This window comes from Hippocampus guttulatus, chromosome 7 (assembly GCF_054856545.1).
Source record: "Hippocampus guttulatus isolate MCC_2025c chromosome 7, RoL_Hgut_1.0, whole genome shotgun sequence".
Taxonomy (NCBI): Eukaryota; Metazoa; Chordata; class Actinopteri; order Syngnathiformes; family Syngnathidae; genus Hippocampus; species Hippocampus guttulatus.
Window position 1 is genome coordinate 20,737,156 of NC_141267.1, and position 19,265 is coordinate 20,756,420.

At 44.9% G+C, this 19,265-nt stretch overlaps 1 protein-coding gene across 2 annotated transcripts in view; it reads right to left on the reverse strand.

Annotated features, from left to right (window-relative positions):
• The window catches only part of sema6bb (sema domain, transmembrane domain (TM), and cytoplasmic domain, (semaphorin) 6Bb), a 130,098-nt gene that overhangs the window by 78,887 nt on the left and 31,946 nt on the right, over positions 1-19,265 (reverse strand). The window contains exons 1-2 of one of the 2 annotated variants that reach the window (XM_086116698.1): positions 13,719-13,807; positions 13,305-13,487 (exon numbers count right to left, since the gene is read on the reverse strand). The gene's annotated coding sequence lies outside the window, so the exon portion shown is untranslated. Of the gene's footprint in view, positions 1-13,304; positions 13,488-13,718; positions 13,808-19,265 lie in introns of those variants that run through there. The other variant, XM_086116697.1, reaches the window with a different exon arrangement.

Here is a 19,265-nt window from a genome sequence, read left to right on the forward strand (position 1 = left end):
ATCCACTCAGAGATATTCTGGTCATGGTTTGATTTTGAAGTCAAATAGAGTTGAATGAGATTCTTCAAGGCTAAATCCGAGCGGCTAATTTCGCGCCGAGCGCTTGGCAAAAACAGATCGATGCCATGGGAATCAAATGAATCAGATTTATTTAAAGATTCATTTTAAGCTCGCAATGAGGTCACACCGTCAACGCACGAGGAGCTGCTCGCACAATTCGAGCTCAGCTTTTCAACGGTTACATCTCCACGGGCTGCTCAACTGTTTACCCTCGGTTTCCTGCGACGATACAAAACGCAAACGTCGTCTTCTTGCATGAAAACAAATATTAGTATTGATTGCGCAACAACAACCCGACTGTTCATTGACAGTTCGCCGGGAGGCGTACACAAACCCGGAGGCCACTTCGCTGGGCTTTGTGTCTCGCGGCTACCGCAGGCTCTGCTTTTGCCATACGCAAAGTGCATCCTCAAAAGTTGAAAAGCGTTCGGTAGATTAAAGTATTCAGGGATGAGCGAGTATCGACACCGGGTATCGGTATCAGGCGCAAAACAGCCGTATTTTTAAGGTATGGGCTTCTCAGGGAGGTTGTCGAGACCAGCCACAAAAATTGACATGAAGTAAGTCCTCCTTGGCAGTAGTTGGCGCGATACTGCAGCAGTCTGACATATCGGGTTTATAAAGGCACTTAAGCTACATAAACCGTCATCGTACGTCGACTGATGTGAATGTTGATTTATTCCTGTTCGCATACTCATCATGACTAAATGGGATTGAGAAGTTTATTTTTCTTAAATTGCCGTGAGGAAAATGCACAGAGCACATCCGACGTCTCTTTGGGAACTCTGAAGCACGAAACCTGTAAACTAGTCCGTTGTCAATTTTTTTTTTCCTGTACTTTAGCTGAACTACATTTTATGAGTAATTTGCCATCTCTGGTCTGTGTTGTTGTCACTGTGTCACTTGAACAAATACAAGCGAGTGAAACTATGGTTTGCAAACTCTGTTGCTAACATAAACAGCGGCATACATCACAGGGTAAAAAAAAAGAAAGAAAAAGAAATCAAGTCACGCAAGGTTCTGGGCACCTCCAAATTTAAATCCTAAACTAGGCTATGAATGAATCCCAGACACAAAACTAGTAATGGAGCAGCGCTGTCGACTTCCAGTAGCTCTGTTTATTCAGTTCCAATCCTACTTGGCCCCAACATTCTCCATCTGCAGCCAAAAAGCGCAAAACTGAAGGGCATCTGTCAAATCTGGAAACCCTCTCTTTTTCATGAACGTGAAAAACATCATTAGCATTCATTTGGCAGTTATGATGGCTTGAAAAGAGACGCGCCCGCTGTGGAAAGACGATGGATGGCCAGTGGAGGAGCGGGGGGGGGGGTTTGAAGAGAGAATACGGGGAGTAAGAGGTCGCTTTAATGAATTTTTGAGCTGGAACAAGATGACACGGCGAGATAAAGGGAAGAAGAAAATAACAAGTTGGGCGGAATTGGCTGGAGACAAATAGTACGATAGTGTCAAAGCAGCCTCTCGTTGCTGGATCGAGACAAGATAAGGACAGTCGGATGCCAGTTGAACTCGCCAACGCTCTTCTTTTGTCACATCCCTTCGGCATATATAAACACGCGAGGTACACGTGCACGTTAAATTAATCGCCACGTTCTGACTAATGGTTTCATCAGTCGGAGAGCTTCAAACGTAGTCTTTCCCTCCGCTGAGGTCACGGGCCATACGTCAGCACCCGAGCGCGCTTTGGACTTGCCGCTAATCAGAATAAGTGCTTCTGGTAAATCCCGGAAATAAAATGAAATGAATGGCAGAAGAGACGGCGGGAGAAAGCGAGCATCAATGCAGGTTTAAATGGCCGAACGTTAAGCGTTATCGTCGCTCATTAACCTCGACATCACCTTCATGGTCGGCTTCGTCGTTTCTTTACTGCGGACATCCGCGTACTGCCCGACGAATTATTAACAGGCGCTATGGCAACAAGGCATCGATTTATGCCATGGGAAATGTAGTAATTAGTCTGTCTCTTTAAATATGTCTATTTAGCCCATTGGCATTGCCGCTTTGGACATGGAGGCAGATGGAGACATTCTTCCTACCGTCTTATCATTCCGGGTGTCAAAGTACCGCATCGAACCACGGCGGGAACATTTCGACAATATGAGCAACCCGATTAATTTGCGCATGTAAATGTAGCGGCTCACATTTAAATAAAAGAGACGTAGCCACTAAATGGCAATTGGCCGTTAAGACCCGCAGCAAAATGCATCAGTGTAGTTAATGCTCGCGAAGCTGCTAAGCAACCTAAATACTTTTCTAATCCGCCCTCTGTACACTCCTCGTCAACGCTTTTTTTCGTTCTCGGCATCAATGTGTCAAAGTGAGTAGGAACGCTTTCACTTGGTTATGGAAAAAAAAATCTTTCAGCGTTGCGCTGTTTTGGAGCAAACCACAGGTACGGGTCACTCACCAAGACGTTAGCATTCTTATTGACTGATTTGGTAAGATGACTTATGTTTGGCACTTGTGACGCATAAATAAGCAAGACTCCGATTATGTTAGCATCTCACACTAGCCTCCAACTTGTTAGCTGCCGCGTTTGTCACTTTTGATCTAATGCGAATAGGGATTTTAATTGGGATCTTACGTGACTAGCGTCGTGGATTTGATTTAATCTATTTGTGCTATTTGACACAAAGGAGGGAGCACTGAGTGAAAATTTCGACTGTTGCGTTAGCATCTTATGCTAGCAAACAACTAGTTAGCGGCCACATAGTTGTCACTTGTGATCTAAAGCAAAGAAAGATTTTAATTGGTATCTTACATGACGAGTGTTGTCCTTCTCAGTCAATCAGTTAGTGCTGTTTGACATGAAGTAGCACCAAGAAAAAATGAAGACTGTTATGTTAGCATCTCCTTATAGCCACCAACTAGTTAGCTGCCATATACTTGTCATTTGAAAACAAAAATGTAGGAGAGATTTAGATTTGGATCTTTGTGTCTTGAATCCTTTTGTAATGTTTGGGAAAAAAAAAAAAGGAGCCCGGACTGATAACGTAAATCGCTACATTAGCATTTACCGCTAGCTGCCAGCAATGTCTATTGGTCCCATCTGTCTTGTGTGCGTTATGTGTTCTGTATCATTAATAAGTCCTTGTATATGTAGTATAATAATTACATGTTCACGTTTAACGCAAATGCTAACATGGTTGACAAGTTTCGGCCGGATGAACGAATGGAAGAGCGACAACCTCGACAGATTAAATTATCTTTACAATTATCATAATGAGCTGGAAATACAGCCAAGGCTCATTTCCCTTCACCTGGGAGGAAAGATGGGCTCCGGGTTTTTAATCTGATCGGCTGCGAGTTGGTCCACTTTTAATAGTATCGCTTATTGGACAGCAGTCAAGGCCTGTAATCAGACGTGCTGTCAATTAACAGTACCAGCGGCTCGGGCAGGCCATCACAGGCTCTTTTATCACACATTTGGCTCCTACTTCAAGGGTACGATTAAGAGGGGGCGACACGTGGGCGGCCACACGACAAGTCCATATGTCGTGAGACAGTTGGTGTGCTTCATATGCGGGCATAATCCCTGCCCTGGCGCGGGCTCCAAGCTCAAAGGAAAGAGCGGTTGCCGTTTTGTCAAATTTCTAACAAAGTACTTCCTGCAAATGGATGAAAAAGGCTTTGGAGTAGGTTATAACCGCCTAAATGCGAGAGGAATCTCGTGGTGATTTTATATTAGGGGAAAATGAGAAAGTGCACAATAAGGCATTTAACTGAAAAATATGACTTAATAAACTTCATTTTGTGATATTTTTTTTCTCTACAAAATAAAACCTCATCACTCCTTAAATCTCTAACGTGAAGCTGAGCAGCAGCTTCATCTGCGGCACCGGAAATTGAAGCACATCCCGAACTCTTACAGCAATCCTCTAAAACTTGCATCCCAACGCTAACTACAAACCAGAAGACCAACCCTTAGAACAACATTTAAGTCCAACCTAAAGCACACATCTCAATCCTAACCCCAAACCTGAAGAACCCTAAACATAACCCCAAATCTGCATCCAAACCCTGAAACCAAACACTAAACCAGAACACCAACCCAAACTCCAAACCAGAAAACCATCTCAAATTCCAAACCCTAAACCCAACCCAAACCCAGAACAACAACCTTTACCACATAGCCCCAACCATAACTTTAATCGTGAACCCCAACCACAAAACACTATCCTCAACATAACCCCAAAACTGAAAATCAACCCTAAAACCGACCCGAAGACCAACTGCAACCCTAACCCCAAACTTTAAAATGAACCCTGAGCCTTGAGACCCTAAACCTCATCCCCAACGCAAACCAGAAGACCCACTCTAACCCCCATCCCCAAGTTTTTAATCACTCCTTGGCTTTTTCAAATCTGCCTAGCAACAAGTGGTGTGCATCAGGTGATCAAGACAATTTACAAACGCAAGATTGTTGATGACCACAATGTATCGTCCAAGTTGACGATACTGTCTGTATGTACACGATTTCAAGTCTGTAATACTCGAGTGTATCACAACGAGCCCGTGGTGGTGGTATTGAAGCCTGGAGTCAGTGGGCTCAGTCCCAACTGAAGGTCGTGTATCAAACTGATGGATCCTGCTGTTGGACGATTTATGCAGTTTCCCTGATACAGCCTCGTTTTGTTTTGCTTGACCAATTTCTCCCATATAAAAAGAAGAAGCGGCGGCGCTCGAGTCAGTGGCGTGCGAGTGGGCGACGCAATGATGGATGCCGACCGATGCCGAGGTTTTCCCACCTTGTCGATGATGACGCATAAAAAAAAAAAAAAAAGTTCACACTCCGACGCGCGCTCGCGCGCTTGTCTTTCATACCTCCCACATTCGCGAGCATTCAGCCACTTCTCAAAGCTTGCACGGCGGCACGGTCTGTATGCTTCGCGTCCGTCCGTCCATCCTCCGTATTTCTACCTCCTCTTCGTGCATTTTTATCCCTCTGCAGTGCCGGTCTCTTAACGGGTCTCTATTGATCGTACCGTTTCCTCTTTATCCTTAATCAAAAGGCCGGGAAACTCTGTTGTTTAATTTATGAGTCGCTACGAGAGGCCCACTCTCCCGGGCTTCCGCAGAACCAGCTCTTATTCATAATTAATAAAGAACGGCTAATTATCTGAGCGCGGAGCCCTCGCAACGTGCTCGTCCTATATAGATGGAAGAGAGGGAGGCAAAAAAAAAAAAAAAGGGGAGGGATTGGGGAAAAGAGTTTTGGAGGGGGGAAGGGCACCTGCGGTTGGTCCTATTTCACCATCTCCATCACAATGCACACTTCCTCGGCTGCTTTTCATCTTGGACGGGCCGAGGGCACACAGAGGGAGGGAGGAGCGCGACCGAGCGACAAGCAGAGCAAACGGGACGCATTTAGACGGAACGATACATTCACGGCTCACGTTATTTGTTTATGGCCGCCAAACGCGCCGCCAAACACCTCGACCGTAAACCGCGCAAATGGTCCTGAAGTGTTTCATATCCTGTTGCGGTTTCTTCAACAGGTGGGTGGTTCCGGTTGGAATGGAAAGAGCAGATGTGGGCCTGCTTGTACGGTTACTATGAGCATTTTCATTGAGAACATTTGGGGATGGGGATCAAACCCCCACAAAACACACCATTTTTTTTGTTGGTTTGTTTTTTTATAATTGCCTACATCAATACAGTAGTGTCTTGACTTACAAGTCCAATTTATTCTATAATTATGTTCACAACTCAAGACACTTGCATCTCAAATATCATTCCCCATTGAAATGAATGAAAATGCCATCAATCTGTTCTATCCTCTTAAAACAAAGTTGAATTCTTGATGTAATGTTGATGTATCAGGGTTGATTTGTTTCCAATGTAACAATTTCACAAAAAAAGTTGTGTGAACTCAAAATTCAAGGCGACAGATTTTAAATTGGGCAATTCGGTTCGATGTTTTAACTTTTGCTGTTTCACAACAAATAACAGTTCACACAACTGTCGTCCCTTGTACTGGTCCGGCAACTTTATTGCAAAAATAACTCGGCAAACCATTTTGGAGCACACAACTCCCTTGTTCGTACATTGTTGACATTCATGTCAATCATTTTATAATTCTTCCAATTTAAATAACCCAAAAAGTTGTTCTTTTTTATAGTGTTGCGATAATTGTAATCATCTCTTAGAACGAGTCATTTCAGCGCAGCTAACTACAGCTATGCTTCGGCCAGTAAGCCTCCAAGTATTGAGACTTTCGTCCAAGTAAGAACATGTGCATGAGTAGAGACTGGGAAGGAGCTTTGGTTGTTGTGTGTGGGGAAAAGATTTCCATGAGGTAAAACTGGGACGCTTGAAATCTTTAATTGCCTGCAAAGATGGAATGCGTAAATCAATAATGCAAGTAGAAACAAACAAAGTCACATGCATGTTGTATAATCTTCAGATCCACCTCCTTAATTGGTCTCTTATGCGTGTTTTACAGCAACAGATGCAACTGTTTATCTTATTGAAGGTTATTAGAATAGTGCACTTTGGCTTTACATAAACAAAATAATGAACAAAATGAAAAACGATTCCAAAACGTGATAGTACCTGAATACGGCCCACAAATGTGTTTTCTGCATCGCACCTAATCCCTCACTTTAAAGCTCTTCAGTCTATTTTTCTCAGGGAATTGTTGTTTCTCTGTATTTAAAAAAAACCTCACATACACACCAGCATTTTTTTTTCAATCGCCATTCACACAAAGCTGCGAAAACGGTCTTCAATATTGTGCCACTACCTCACATCGACTGCTTGTCTTGAGTCTGCCGGGCAACAACAGCAGCAACTATTTTCAAATGAACACTCGTTAAAACTCTTGAACCTGGAAGAAGGCACGCCGATTCTTTTGAAGAAGAAGAAGAAGAAACAGAGAATGAAAAAAGGAAGGATGGAGAAGGAAGGGGGAAAAGGATAGCTATCTAGCTAGCTAGCTAGATAGATAGATAGATAGCTATCTAGCTAGCTAGCTAGATAGATAGATCAAGCTGTCAGCTCCAAATACTGATTGATCCACTGACTGAAAAGGCAATAGAATTCACAGGAGGAGGGGGGCGATGGGGAAAATGTTCAACAACAGTGAAAAAAAGAGCTCCAGTGTTTGGCCCATGTTGAGAGCTCAAGTACTTTAGCAGCAACACAGCATTTGTTCTGGGAGCAAAGAAAAAAAACATCTCGGCTGGGTTTCCTCGATGGGATCCAAAAATGTGCAGTAGTGGTAGCATTTGCTTCTCATTGCATATTGGTCACGGTATGCGTGCACTTCATTATGTTGAGCAACCTTTCTACATTCATGGCAAGCATATTGCAATCATCTTGCAGACCTGGTTTTAGAGTTGATCACTTTGTTGTTTTTTATAAATGCATTCTTGTGTTCGTGGCCCCTAACAAACAACTTTTCCAAAATCCTCTCAAAGACTTCTGATGTACAGGTAGCTTAAGACCCCCACTCCCAAGATTAGACCTCCATTTGCCCACATTACCATCTTTTGACCCCACCTTCACTTCAACCATATGATCTTGATATCCAGAAACTGCAGCGTCTTGACTAGGACCTTTTAAGTCGTGCCGACCTTGGGTTTTCGAACTTAAAGACTTTAAAAAAGAAAAAAGCCTGTCACCATATATAAAGCAAGCCACTTCCTCTCAAATAACACTCTAATGGCGATGCGTCCCCCATCAGATCAAGGCCAGATTTGGGGAGCCTCAGGTGAAAGGTCAGTTTAAGGTCAATTTGGCCCAATTATGACGCCTAGCTTAGTCACAGTAAACGCAGGGCAACCTGTGAAGCGCTTTCATCATAAACTTAGAAATTCCTCTCACAAGCGCGACGGCAAGAGCTTTCGGAGAGACGACATCAAAACCTCAGAATTATTCGTCTGTTGCAATCTGCGGCAACCAGGCAGGAGGCGGATTAAAAAATATAAAAAAAAGAAGCTATCTCAGATGACATTCTGCATTCTCAACAGAGTCCTTCCCCCATTTGGCAAGAAAAAAATACAAACTGAGAAACGCATGAACAAACTCGGCAAAGGACACTTTGGCTAATTGACTGCATTGAAAACAGTGTTGCAACCCCGCCTCCACCACCACCACCCGTGTGGATTGGAGAGAGCCGAAGTTCAAGTTTACCGTCTGCTTCTGCTCAACGGGGAGTTCACAATGGGAGCGGACATTATTACAGCGGTATGTTATTAGTTATCAAGGGATATCTCTTGAATTACACTACTGAGTTCCTAATTAACACCCCGGCCATAGTACCACTGCAAAAGATTGGGATTTTTTTGGGATTCCCAATGAGACACACTAACAATGGAGTACTATGTGGGGTCTCCTGTTATTAATAATTGCTCACAGCAAGGAACTAACTATGACTGCAGAGGAGACTGAGGGCTGCGAGTACGCTGCAGCAAAAGTGGAGATTGTGGAGGATAATACTGCAGCGTACAAAGCTGCAACAGACCCTGCAACAGAGTAAGCAAGTGTGTATGTTTTTTCAAGAGGAGCGTGTGTCAATTTAATTAAGTGCTATATCTTACCGTGTGTGTTATTCAAGAGGAACACTGCAGTAAAGTGGAAACTATGGAGCAGCATGGTGAGGCACTGCAATATGCTAAACTAGTCTGTGTGTGTGTTATTCAAGAGGAGAGTGGGTAAGCTGAGGAAGCTAGTGACTTTTATGCTGTTTCAGTCACTAATTTACACTGTGTGTGTTATTCATGTGGAGATTAAGGGCAACAAGAAAATATACTCCTGCAGCAAAGTAGACTGCGGAGTATAAAACTGCAACATCCAGAGTAAGATAAAGTTATGTGTATTACTCAATGGGTGACTGAGGACAGCAAAAGAATGGACCGCTGCAGCAAAGTGGAGACTGTGTAGTACAATCCTGCAGTGTCCAGCCTGAGGTACAGCAACAGTGTAAGCTCAAGTAATTGTGGGTGTTACTCAAGTGGAGAATGAGGGCCAAAATAAGTGCTGCAACAAAATGGTGATTGTGGAGTATAACGCTGCAGAGACCAGAGCCAAGGCACACCAACAGGGTTAGGGAAAGTTATGGATGTGTATGACTCAAGAGGAGATTAAGCGCAGCAAGAACAAGGTCTAGTGGAGCAACAGGGTAATATTAATTATTGTGTTACTCAAGAGGAGAATGAGGGCAGCAGGAAAATGACTGCTGCAGCAAAATGGAGACTATGGAGTGTACTTCAGTGTTCAGAGTATGGCACAACAACAGGGTCACCTAACTCATAGATGTGTTAATCAACAAGAGACTAAGGGCAGAAATCAAACGGGCCACTGCAGCAAAGTAGAGACTGTGGTGTAACACTGAAAGCCCAAATGCTCGTGTCCAAATACTTTTGTCCTTTAGATTGACAAATGATGAACTCTCCCTCATGCGTGATGAGCGCCGTTTGTTTTTGCTTTGCTGCCTGCGTGGCAATCAGACAACATGTCTGATTGCCACCTCGAACGTCTGATTGGTCGAAAACAATGCTGGGCACGCCTGCCACGCTAAGCGTCGGATCGCCGCAAATTTCTCATTACGCCGAAGAGCAGATGTTCCAGGGGTCGGTGTGAAACACTTTTGTGATTGGTTGCGAGATCTGAGTTAGCCAGCGAGCGCTAACGCGATATGTCACCTTCAAACACAGCGCGGTCGCCCTGGAAACAGCTTCAGCACCGTCCATTCGCCACCCACCGGTTTCTTTTTTTCTTTACCTTGAAGTTTGCGATTTCTGTATTTGCTCACTTTCTCTTACACACACACACACACACACGCACACACACACACACACACAAGAGCGAGCTCACCCTCATGACAGTTTTGGATCGCAGACAAAAAACAGACACATTCTTGGGTCCACTGAAAAAGCCTCATCATTTATTAACTAACCATCCTGCTTTGAACTGATGGCCCAATAAAGCCCTTTTTGCGAGATGGGAATATCATGGAAAGCCATTCGAGCCGCCAGCGCCGTGTGATCTTTGGCTAGACTTGGTGAAGCAGCATTTGGCCCATTTTGCCCAAGATCATTGTCGCACATTCGCGTATGGCTACCTATAATAAATCTATCACACACACACACAAACGGGAAGAGGATCTTGGGGATAATGATCCGACCGAACACTTTTCTCTGACGCATTTTCAGAAAATGGGCAAGGGGTCAAAAACGCCCTAACTTTATGTTCAAACTTTTGGAATGATTGATGATGTCGCCCGTCCCCAAAGCGCAAAGCACGTGGCTCAAATGGGATCTAAATATAGGCGCCGATGTCATTATGGGCCGTTGACTGTGAAGCTCTTGTGTTCTTCTATAATGATCCCCCCCCCTCCCGGCACTCTTACACCTGTCTCCCCTGTCTCCCTGCCTGACCTACCCGCCTCCCCCTGGAACGGCCAGTCAGGTCAGGCTAAATATAGCTCCCCTCAGCTCTGTTGCCCCATTCGGGGCAAGCAGCCACCATCAGCATCAAGCCAACTCCTCCTAATGTGCACCAAACTATGTACGGCGAGCAGGCCTGCCTCCGGAGTTTCATCTCAGCCCCTTTTATAGGATCACCACGACACGAGGCAGAACACGAATAACAAACAGGAATCTCTTGGCACCCAAAGAGGCAGCCGTGAAATGTCCTCTCATTAGAGTTGCAATCTAGTGGCTGCGGGTTTATCTTTGGGCGGCCAGCAAACTCCGAGTGATGGGACACTAAATGGAGCTTGGAAGGAAAAAGAAAAAAAAAAAACCTGAGCAAAACAAGTGCGCTAATGGTCATCTCAAAGTACTGCTTTTGATAGTATGCAAATGTTACAAATGCTCAGGTTGGAACGTGCTCAATATTACGCCGAGCATTTCTTCTGTTAGCAGGCTAATTAGAGAACATTTCTGGTGTACGGTGTGAATGTATTTCATTGGTATCAGTATGGTTCGGTATCATGTAGTACAGTTGCCTCATTTTCAGTTTTCTTGTTCGGCCAACAAGTTTCTTGTCACTGCTTTCCTGATGCTGATGCTAGCATGCCCACTCGCGAGCTAACTTTAGCATTCGCATCTGAGCTACATGTACCGTTTTATGACCGGGCCATTTGATAATAACACATATGTCTATTCCTTAATCTAAACACGGGTATGGCATACTACAATATCAACTCTTGCCTTTAGCTACTATACTAGAGTATAGTTTAGTACTACAATATAATATATTACAGTATAGATTAGATTGCACGGTGTATTGTAGTAGAAAACACTACAAAACGATGGTATTCACAGTACGGTATTGCACAGTTGCCTAGCTCAGCCTACTACTGTATATACTAGCGGTATACTACAATATAGTACAGATTAATATGGTGTACTATATGATACGTATAGTATTGTACAACAGTACAGAGTAGCACATATTTTAGCATAGACATAAATAAAAATAATTTGCCAAGATGACTCATTAGACTTGAGTATAACTTTGCATTTTTGCCGTATTTATAATCCATACGTGCTCAGGGGTGATGTTAAAATGTCATCTTTTTAGCCAGCTATTTTGGAGATTAGTATAAGCACCTGAATACATGTGCTCTTTTCCCAGTCACAAAGTCAGAGAAAAGCATCTTAGAGTGTGACGTCTGGATGCGCTGGTTGATCCTATTCCAGAGGACGTGAGATGATTATGGCAGAGCAATCGCAAAAAAAGGATGATGGGGGGGAGGGGGGAATAATATTTTCCTCGAAGAAAAAAAGAAAAATAATTCCCGCGAGTGCCATGAAAATGTGAGGAAACAATCTCAGCCTCCTCTCTGCTGCCTCTGACAAAGCGTCCGACGCTGCAGACCGTGGGGGGACCGTCTGCCGCGGCAGCACCACCACATTCCGGGGTGATAAAAGATAAGATGAAGTGATTAGGCAAATGCCGGCTGCAAAGCTTCCTGCTCTCCTTACAAATGCCAACCAGGGCTCCCTTGTGTCAACGCGCACCGCATCACCTGCTCAACCTCCAAACGAAAGCGTCATCAGCTAATGTTTGATTTCTCGATTCAAAGATGCAAGCACGTAAAGAGAACATCGTGAAATACAACCAAACAAAAAATGTGGAGTGGAAGGGAGTAAAGCATAGCATAGAGCAGGGGTGGGCAAACTTTTTGGCTCGGGGGCCGCATTGACTTTTAAAATTTGACAGAAGGGCCAGGTCAGCACTAGCTATGGTACATTAAAAAATAAATGCATTTGTTGACAGTCCATATCAAACATCGACAGAACAAAAGCATGAAAGTACTGTATTAATATACTTTTTTAAATGACAACAGTGTTGTTGATGACCTATTTTAGCTTGTGCATTGCTGCAGATGGGTTATGATCAGACCAGTAGAAGTAGAGCGATACAGAGGTCCTAGGTGGTTGAAAAGACCCCCCCCCCCCCCTGTTCTGCAACTTCAAGTCAATGCGCCACCTGGCGGTGAAATTGCCTGTCAATACAAGTCCAATTGAAATGAATGCAATCATTCACATCGAACCTTAATTGTGGACCAACCTATGGCGGGCCGGAATAAAAAGACCAACGGGACGGATTCGGCCCGCGGGCCGTAGTTTGCCCACCTCTGGCATAGAGCATCTTAGTATACTATAGCATAGTAGACTATAGTTAGGTATTGTAAAACACAACAGTAGCATTTAGCAGAGCGCATGGCATGCTACAGAAAAGTATAGTTGGTATGCTACAGTTTCGCACAACTTAGCGTAGCATCGCAGTCTAGAGTATAGCATTATACAGAGCATGTTATAGTAAAGCATGCTACATTATAATACGCCACAGCATAGAATACTGTACTCTACAGTATACTGTAGTTTAGCAGGGTATACCGTATCATAGAATAGCACACTATAGCAGAGTGACCAAATGTCCTCTTTTACCCGGGCATGTTCACTTGTTTGTATCCTGTTCTAGCATAGCATACTTCAGTCTTATATATAATGTACCGGAGGTTGATAGAAACGCGGCTGTCCATCACTGTCGTGACCAAAGCCCACAATGAAGGACCGCCGCGTGTGTCAGGAAGCGGATAACAACATTCCGGTTGTCGCCTTCCTGTCTCGGTTACCGTGGAAACAGTTCCCCGTGTCGGAAGAGGCAATTCTATTACGGCAGCTGGGCCGGCCAGCAAATACAACGATAAAACATGACTGAACACTTAGAGGCAGAGCGGAAGAAAGTGTCAAAGAAAACATACTAACCGATGAGATGGCGAGCAGCACTGGAGGGTGGAGGGGCGGGGTGGGTGGTTGAGACCACTTCCACGGAAAAGACAGCAGGCCGATTGAGATCAAAGTCTTCACCCCTGAAGCCAGGGGTTCTCAAACCTTTGGAGTCCAGAGAGCAGGGCTGTCATGAACGAGCCATCTTCAGTTACACTGGCACTAGAATGAAGTGGAGAAAAAGGAGCAGTTAAGGTACTGTGATGCCTTTGCATGTGGGCAAGGAGAGCCACGGTCGCACTTTTCAGCCGTTTCAAAGACAAAAATACAAAATGAAAGTCAGAAAGAAGATGGCCAGACTCTCACAATGAACTACAACCCATCAACCCAACCCCAGCTCCTGCTCTCACTGACTCGCCCAGAACGGCACACATCCAACACTTACATACTTACATTAATTCCACGATCGAAAAACAGTTTTGTTCCGTACAACCACCAGCACTACATTCGTGACTACAGCTACTTTAGCCACTGACTCTTTTACTGCGTCTCATTTTTCATTTCTCATCTCCACCTTCTTTATCTTTTGCAAGTCAAATATCTGCGCCCACCTTCCACAAATTCAGAGCCAAGGCTTTCATCCTTTTTGGCCCCGCCAAACATTTGTTCGTATCTGTCAGTGCAGACGTGAGCTAAGTCAGCAAATGAAAAGCCACGTTTGTTTGCGTCAAATTACCGCAGACCAAGAAGGGACTCATCAATGGGAAGCAAGTTTCCTTTTGACCAATCCTACTCTAAATTGTATGTTGACAGACAATATCACAATCTCACAGACATTCTTTATCCTCTGCAAAGAATGCTGAATATTACTGTGACTGAGCATCTCCATATGACTGTCTTGTGTGTATGAACTCGCACCCCTCAAAAAGCCACCCTTCAAAATATTAGAGAAAAAAAAATGTTTAAAAATCCAGAATATATGCGATTCCACACTCCGCTACTGTTCAAGAATTTGGAGATTGCTTAAGAATATGTAGCAAGGGACTGTAGGGTGGCTCCCAGTTTGCCGGTTAGCTCCTCTATGCAAGAGGAGTGAGGAGTCTGCCCAGTAACAACATTGGCGTGGACGCCAAATGCGCACTTGGCAGCGTTCTGATAACGACCGTTATTAAAGTGCGTCTGATGACACGCACAAAGTGGACGGAAGGTCTGGAACACGGCCAGGAGCAATAAGTTGCTGAAGCAGACCGGCCCATTCAGCGAGCCTTCCCGAAATGTATTCACAGCTTCGTCTTTGACATGCATCCCTCCTCCCTGCCCTGCATTCATAATGGACCTTTTGAGTCACACCATTTGTCTTCCCTCATTTGCCCAAAGCCAAATCCTTTCTTCTGACTCCCTTTGTTTTGTTTTTTTAATTCCTCCACCCCCACGCCATCTCTGTGAAGGATAAGCGATCGCGCTCGCGCCAGACGACAAAGCTTGCACGATAGCAGACAATGGGTGAAGGTCACCGCCGTGCCTGCGGGAGAAGAGCGACTGACAGGGATCAAATACTAATCGATAGCGAACACCAGCTTACTCTCTCTCGACTCAGTTTTCACACTCCGGTGGCCGTGTCTGCGCTGGTGTCAGAGTGCAGTTCGCCATATCGGGTTTTTCCTCTTCCGTCCGCCCGAGCAACGTTGGGCAACTCGGTGGCGTGCGTGACGCCGACATGCTCGGGAATTGGGCGTATCCTGTGACCAGCTGGTTTATGGCCCGGCTTACTTTGTTCCTCGGTAAACTACACCAGCAAGGAAAGCAGCGCAGCACCAGACGGCAATGCCCGACCGGGCTCACGTTACTCCTGGTAAACTCACGTCAGCGCTTTTGTCTGACGGGACGGACGTTGCACAATGGAAGCCCTCGAGGCTTTGGACGGGCCCACCCGACGAGACGGTCGAACCCTGTCGCGAAGCGCCGCGGTTGAAAAGATTGGAAATTTGATTCAGACGAGCTTTTGAGGGTCGGATTACCGACATCGCTGCAAGGTGACTTCACGAAGGGCCCAGGACGGGCATCAAAGATCCGCTGGGAAACGTTAACCCACTTATTGTTTGGTAGACGCATCGTCTGGTCGAATCCGAAGATAATTCAATCAGTGTCAGGACAATGCAGTCCTCGCGGAAAGATTCAATACTGGTTTGGTTTGGGCTGCTTCTGCGACAAAACAACACCTCTCGAAAATTTCCAGAAGGTTCTGTACATCTGCAATCCCCAATCAGAAGAGAAAAGAATAAAAACAAACTGATCCATACGAATAATAATTACACATGCACATCACTTAAAATTTATGAGACCAGTCTGGCTTTTGCTCGGCAACATATCGGGGAAACAACTCTTTGCGATCACCATTAGTAACCTGTCCAAAAATCTAAAAAACACTTTGTGTTCTCCTTACAATACTTTCAAAGAGCTATTCTGCATTGCATCATGGTTGAGAATTGTTCATGAGAAGTGCGCAGTAATAATCACAGCTGGATCTGGATCCAGAATTGGATCAAATTAGATTAGGGAAGGTAAACCTAATATTGCGGCCAGTGAGTGTTCGCGTTTCAAATTGAATGAGGGAACCGCATGACATAAGAGTTGACTCTAAACAGCGAGATCGTCTGTGGAAGGGAGACAGCAGGGTAAACAGAACAGCAACTTTTTCCAGTTGGCAAGAAACGTTTTATCCTTGCTGCCAGACATGAAGCACTTTGAAGTGGGGAAAACTCTTGTCACTTGCTAACCACAACTTTCCCTTTTCTGAAGGTCTGAATGAAAATCAGGTTATTCCGAAAGAAAGGTACCCCGGAATCTGCTTTTCCACTGAGCAGTGCTGTCTTGGTTTGGGCCAATCGGTTCAGTACGGTGCAGACAATTTAAAAAAAAAAAAAAACACTTTGGTGAACAATCTCCAAAAAATGTAGTTGAGAATGATGTATACGTTGGCATCGGAAATGAGACTTTTTTTTTTTTTTACATCAATTAAAGATGTACTGCCGGGGCACATATTGAACTACATCTTCCTTAAGTATGAAATTATGTGTCTTGCTACCATTGCTCAAACTTGTAACATTTCTAACCGTGGTGTTGTAGGATGAGTTTGAAATTCCATTTAAGTGTTTTGGAATCATGGTTGGTGGAAACATGGGGGAAACATGATTCTGAAGATGGAACCCAGGAGCAGCAAGTACAATGAAAACATCAAGGGCCCCAAAATTGAGCCCTGTGGAACACCATACAACAAAGTTGGACTCGGAGTAACACAATAAGTTTGCTCTGCCAAATAGGATCTAAATCACTCTGGAGCGCTACCACTAATGCCCACCTGGGGTTGTGGAGCAACACAAACTAGTTACAGGGCTGATTCTGTGCTCTGTAGCATCTTAAAAACTGACTGGAAAACCTCCATGACTGTTGATATATCCATCCGAGAAAGGTCTCAACTGAGTGTGCGGATCCATGTCCCGAATTTCGTAAAGGCAGTAATATAAGGAATTACAAACATTTGAGGATCCCTGCCGACAGTGGGCAGGGTGGGTTGTCTCACTGTACTACAAACATCAAGAATGGAATTCTGCTGAGAACAAGGGGAAGCGTGTACCATTCAGAATCCGACTGCAAATGCAATTACGACCGATGGCACAGAAAAACCTCAACCGAGGATGACATTTGGAGGAAATACAAAGCGACGCAGTTCGGAAATGTCAGCCAGACACTACTTAGACTGATGGATAGACCGTGTGAAGAGGGAAGGCGTCAAAGTGAAAAAGGTGGCATCCACAGAAGCGAGCGCAACTCTCAGGAGACTTTCTCTCTAACCTCTTTTGCGCCTTCCAACTTTTTAAATTGAGGCAGTGCGTGTTGGAGGGGGAAAAAAAGTTGGAGAGAATTTGTTTCTAGACTAATGAACACCTATCTGCGCTTTCCAGCCAACGCGTCACGTTGCGTGATACACGACTTGCCGCTCCGCTCGCTCGCCAGTGGCCCACATTAACGTCTCGATGCTCACCTCACCTCGCTTCGTCCTGATGGCCGAGATTGCCTCTGACTGTCACATTAACTACCCCCCCCCACCCTCACTTCACCTGCTCCTGCACGGATAAACCAGGTCACTCTCAAGAACTATTGTTTCTGTTCTTCTTGGCTACTGCGTGGCCATCCTCAAAGAACCGAATCAGGTTCCATAGATTAACATCAGATTTGACAAATTTAGGCAACGATTTGCTCAGAACTGAAATAAAGTGAGTGAATAACTGTTGAAACAATGTTTCATTTGATTCAACTTGTCCCAAGCGCACCAAAAAAATTATAAAATAATAATAAAAATGTTCTGGGAGAGGCCAGCAATTTGCTTTGCTGTTTCTTTTTGAAATTTCTGGCATTTGTTTCCCAGATCCGTTCTTCCCAGCGACTCTCGTTTTGCCTGCTCCTGCCTTTTAGCCGCTGCCTTTTAAAAAATGCAAAATCACCCATCGCAATTCATCTCGGGTTGGATCTAAACATTGCGCAGGCTGATTTATTTGCATATATTCCTCCCGGGACGCAAAAAAAAAAAAAAAAAAAAAAAAGAAAAGAACCGCGGAGACGTCATCCCGGGTGCGCCCGCTTTTAGATCGACTTACACGTCGGTTTGCATGAGTGTGTTATTGCATTTCATCGTTGGTCAAAAGAGTGCCACTTGGAAAGTGACGCCTCTTCTCGGGCGGCACTTATGAAAAAGTTTGCAAAGCACGGCCGTACGCCCTTTATCCTGGAAAGGGGAATCCGAAACGGGCTTGCATTTCACCTGTTGATCCCGTCCTCATTCAGGGGAGCAAAGAGAAAAAGCTTTTCTCGCCCTAATGGAGGGCTTTGCCGGGGCTAAACATCACTCCCGCTGAATACGGACGAAAACAACTGAAGGAAGACTGAAAGAGATGCGAGCCGGCGAAAAGCGAGCCGGGCACAATCAGTCCGAGATGGGAACCAAAGGGGAAAAGACACGGTCGGTCCTACCCGGTTATCCCACTTGAATCTCGACAACAATAACCCGTTTACATTCAAGTGAAGGCGTTGGCCACCCCTGAAGTGGATTCATCTCTCAACTTATTACGAGTATTCTGCTTGCCAGATCTTACCTCACCGTTACAAACCCAAACTACATTTAAAGTTGAACTCGGAACCAACCGCCACAATAGAACCTTGCAACCACCCATTCTCACTTTCGGCGTGACGAAAACAAAGGCGCAGTGTGGTTACCAGGAGGCTGACTGAACATTTGGCTCGGGCGGACGCGGGTCAAGTAACCCGAGAGCGTTGGTCGAGTCTCATTTGGCCAGTCGGGACCGGTTTGCAGTCAAACGCTGCAAGCCGGACAGCTGTTGCTTTGCTCTTTGCCAAGTGCAAATGTGTGGGCCGCTTCACCAAGTGTCGGAATATGATGTGTTGGGAGTTCATCTGACACACACACACGCACGCACGCACACGCGCGCGCCAAGTGGAGTCATCTTTCTTAGTTACAGTCGGGCGCTTCAGTAAATACGGTCGATTAGTAATAGCCAGCGGGTCTTCGGGGAATGGGGACGATTTGAAACGGACGTGAAGAAAAATGCAATCAACGGACAAGGGGAGTTGTCTATGGAAATCATTCTAGTCATTCAATCATCAATGGTCTCTACTACTCGTTCTCATTAAGGTCATGTGTTGAGCTGATCCAGTCAATTGCCAACGAATATAGATCAGGGATTTCAAAATGGTGTCCAACTGTGCGCTGTGGAGCATTTTTAACCCAAAACGCAGCAGACTGGACCACAGGAAAAGTTGGAAAGGACTTTCAAGCAGGAATGCGGGTAACTTCAAAGTCCACATCGAGATCCGTTCATGTCAATGTCCAGATAAGGAGTCTTTGAAGTGCGGCAAGGGGGTCATGTCATGCTCCGTAAGCCGCAGAGAGCAGGACAGGGAAGCTTACGCCTTTGTTCTTGGAGC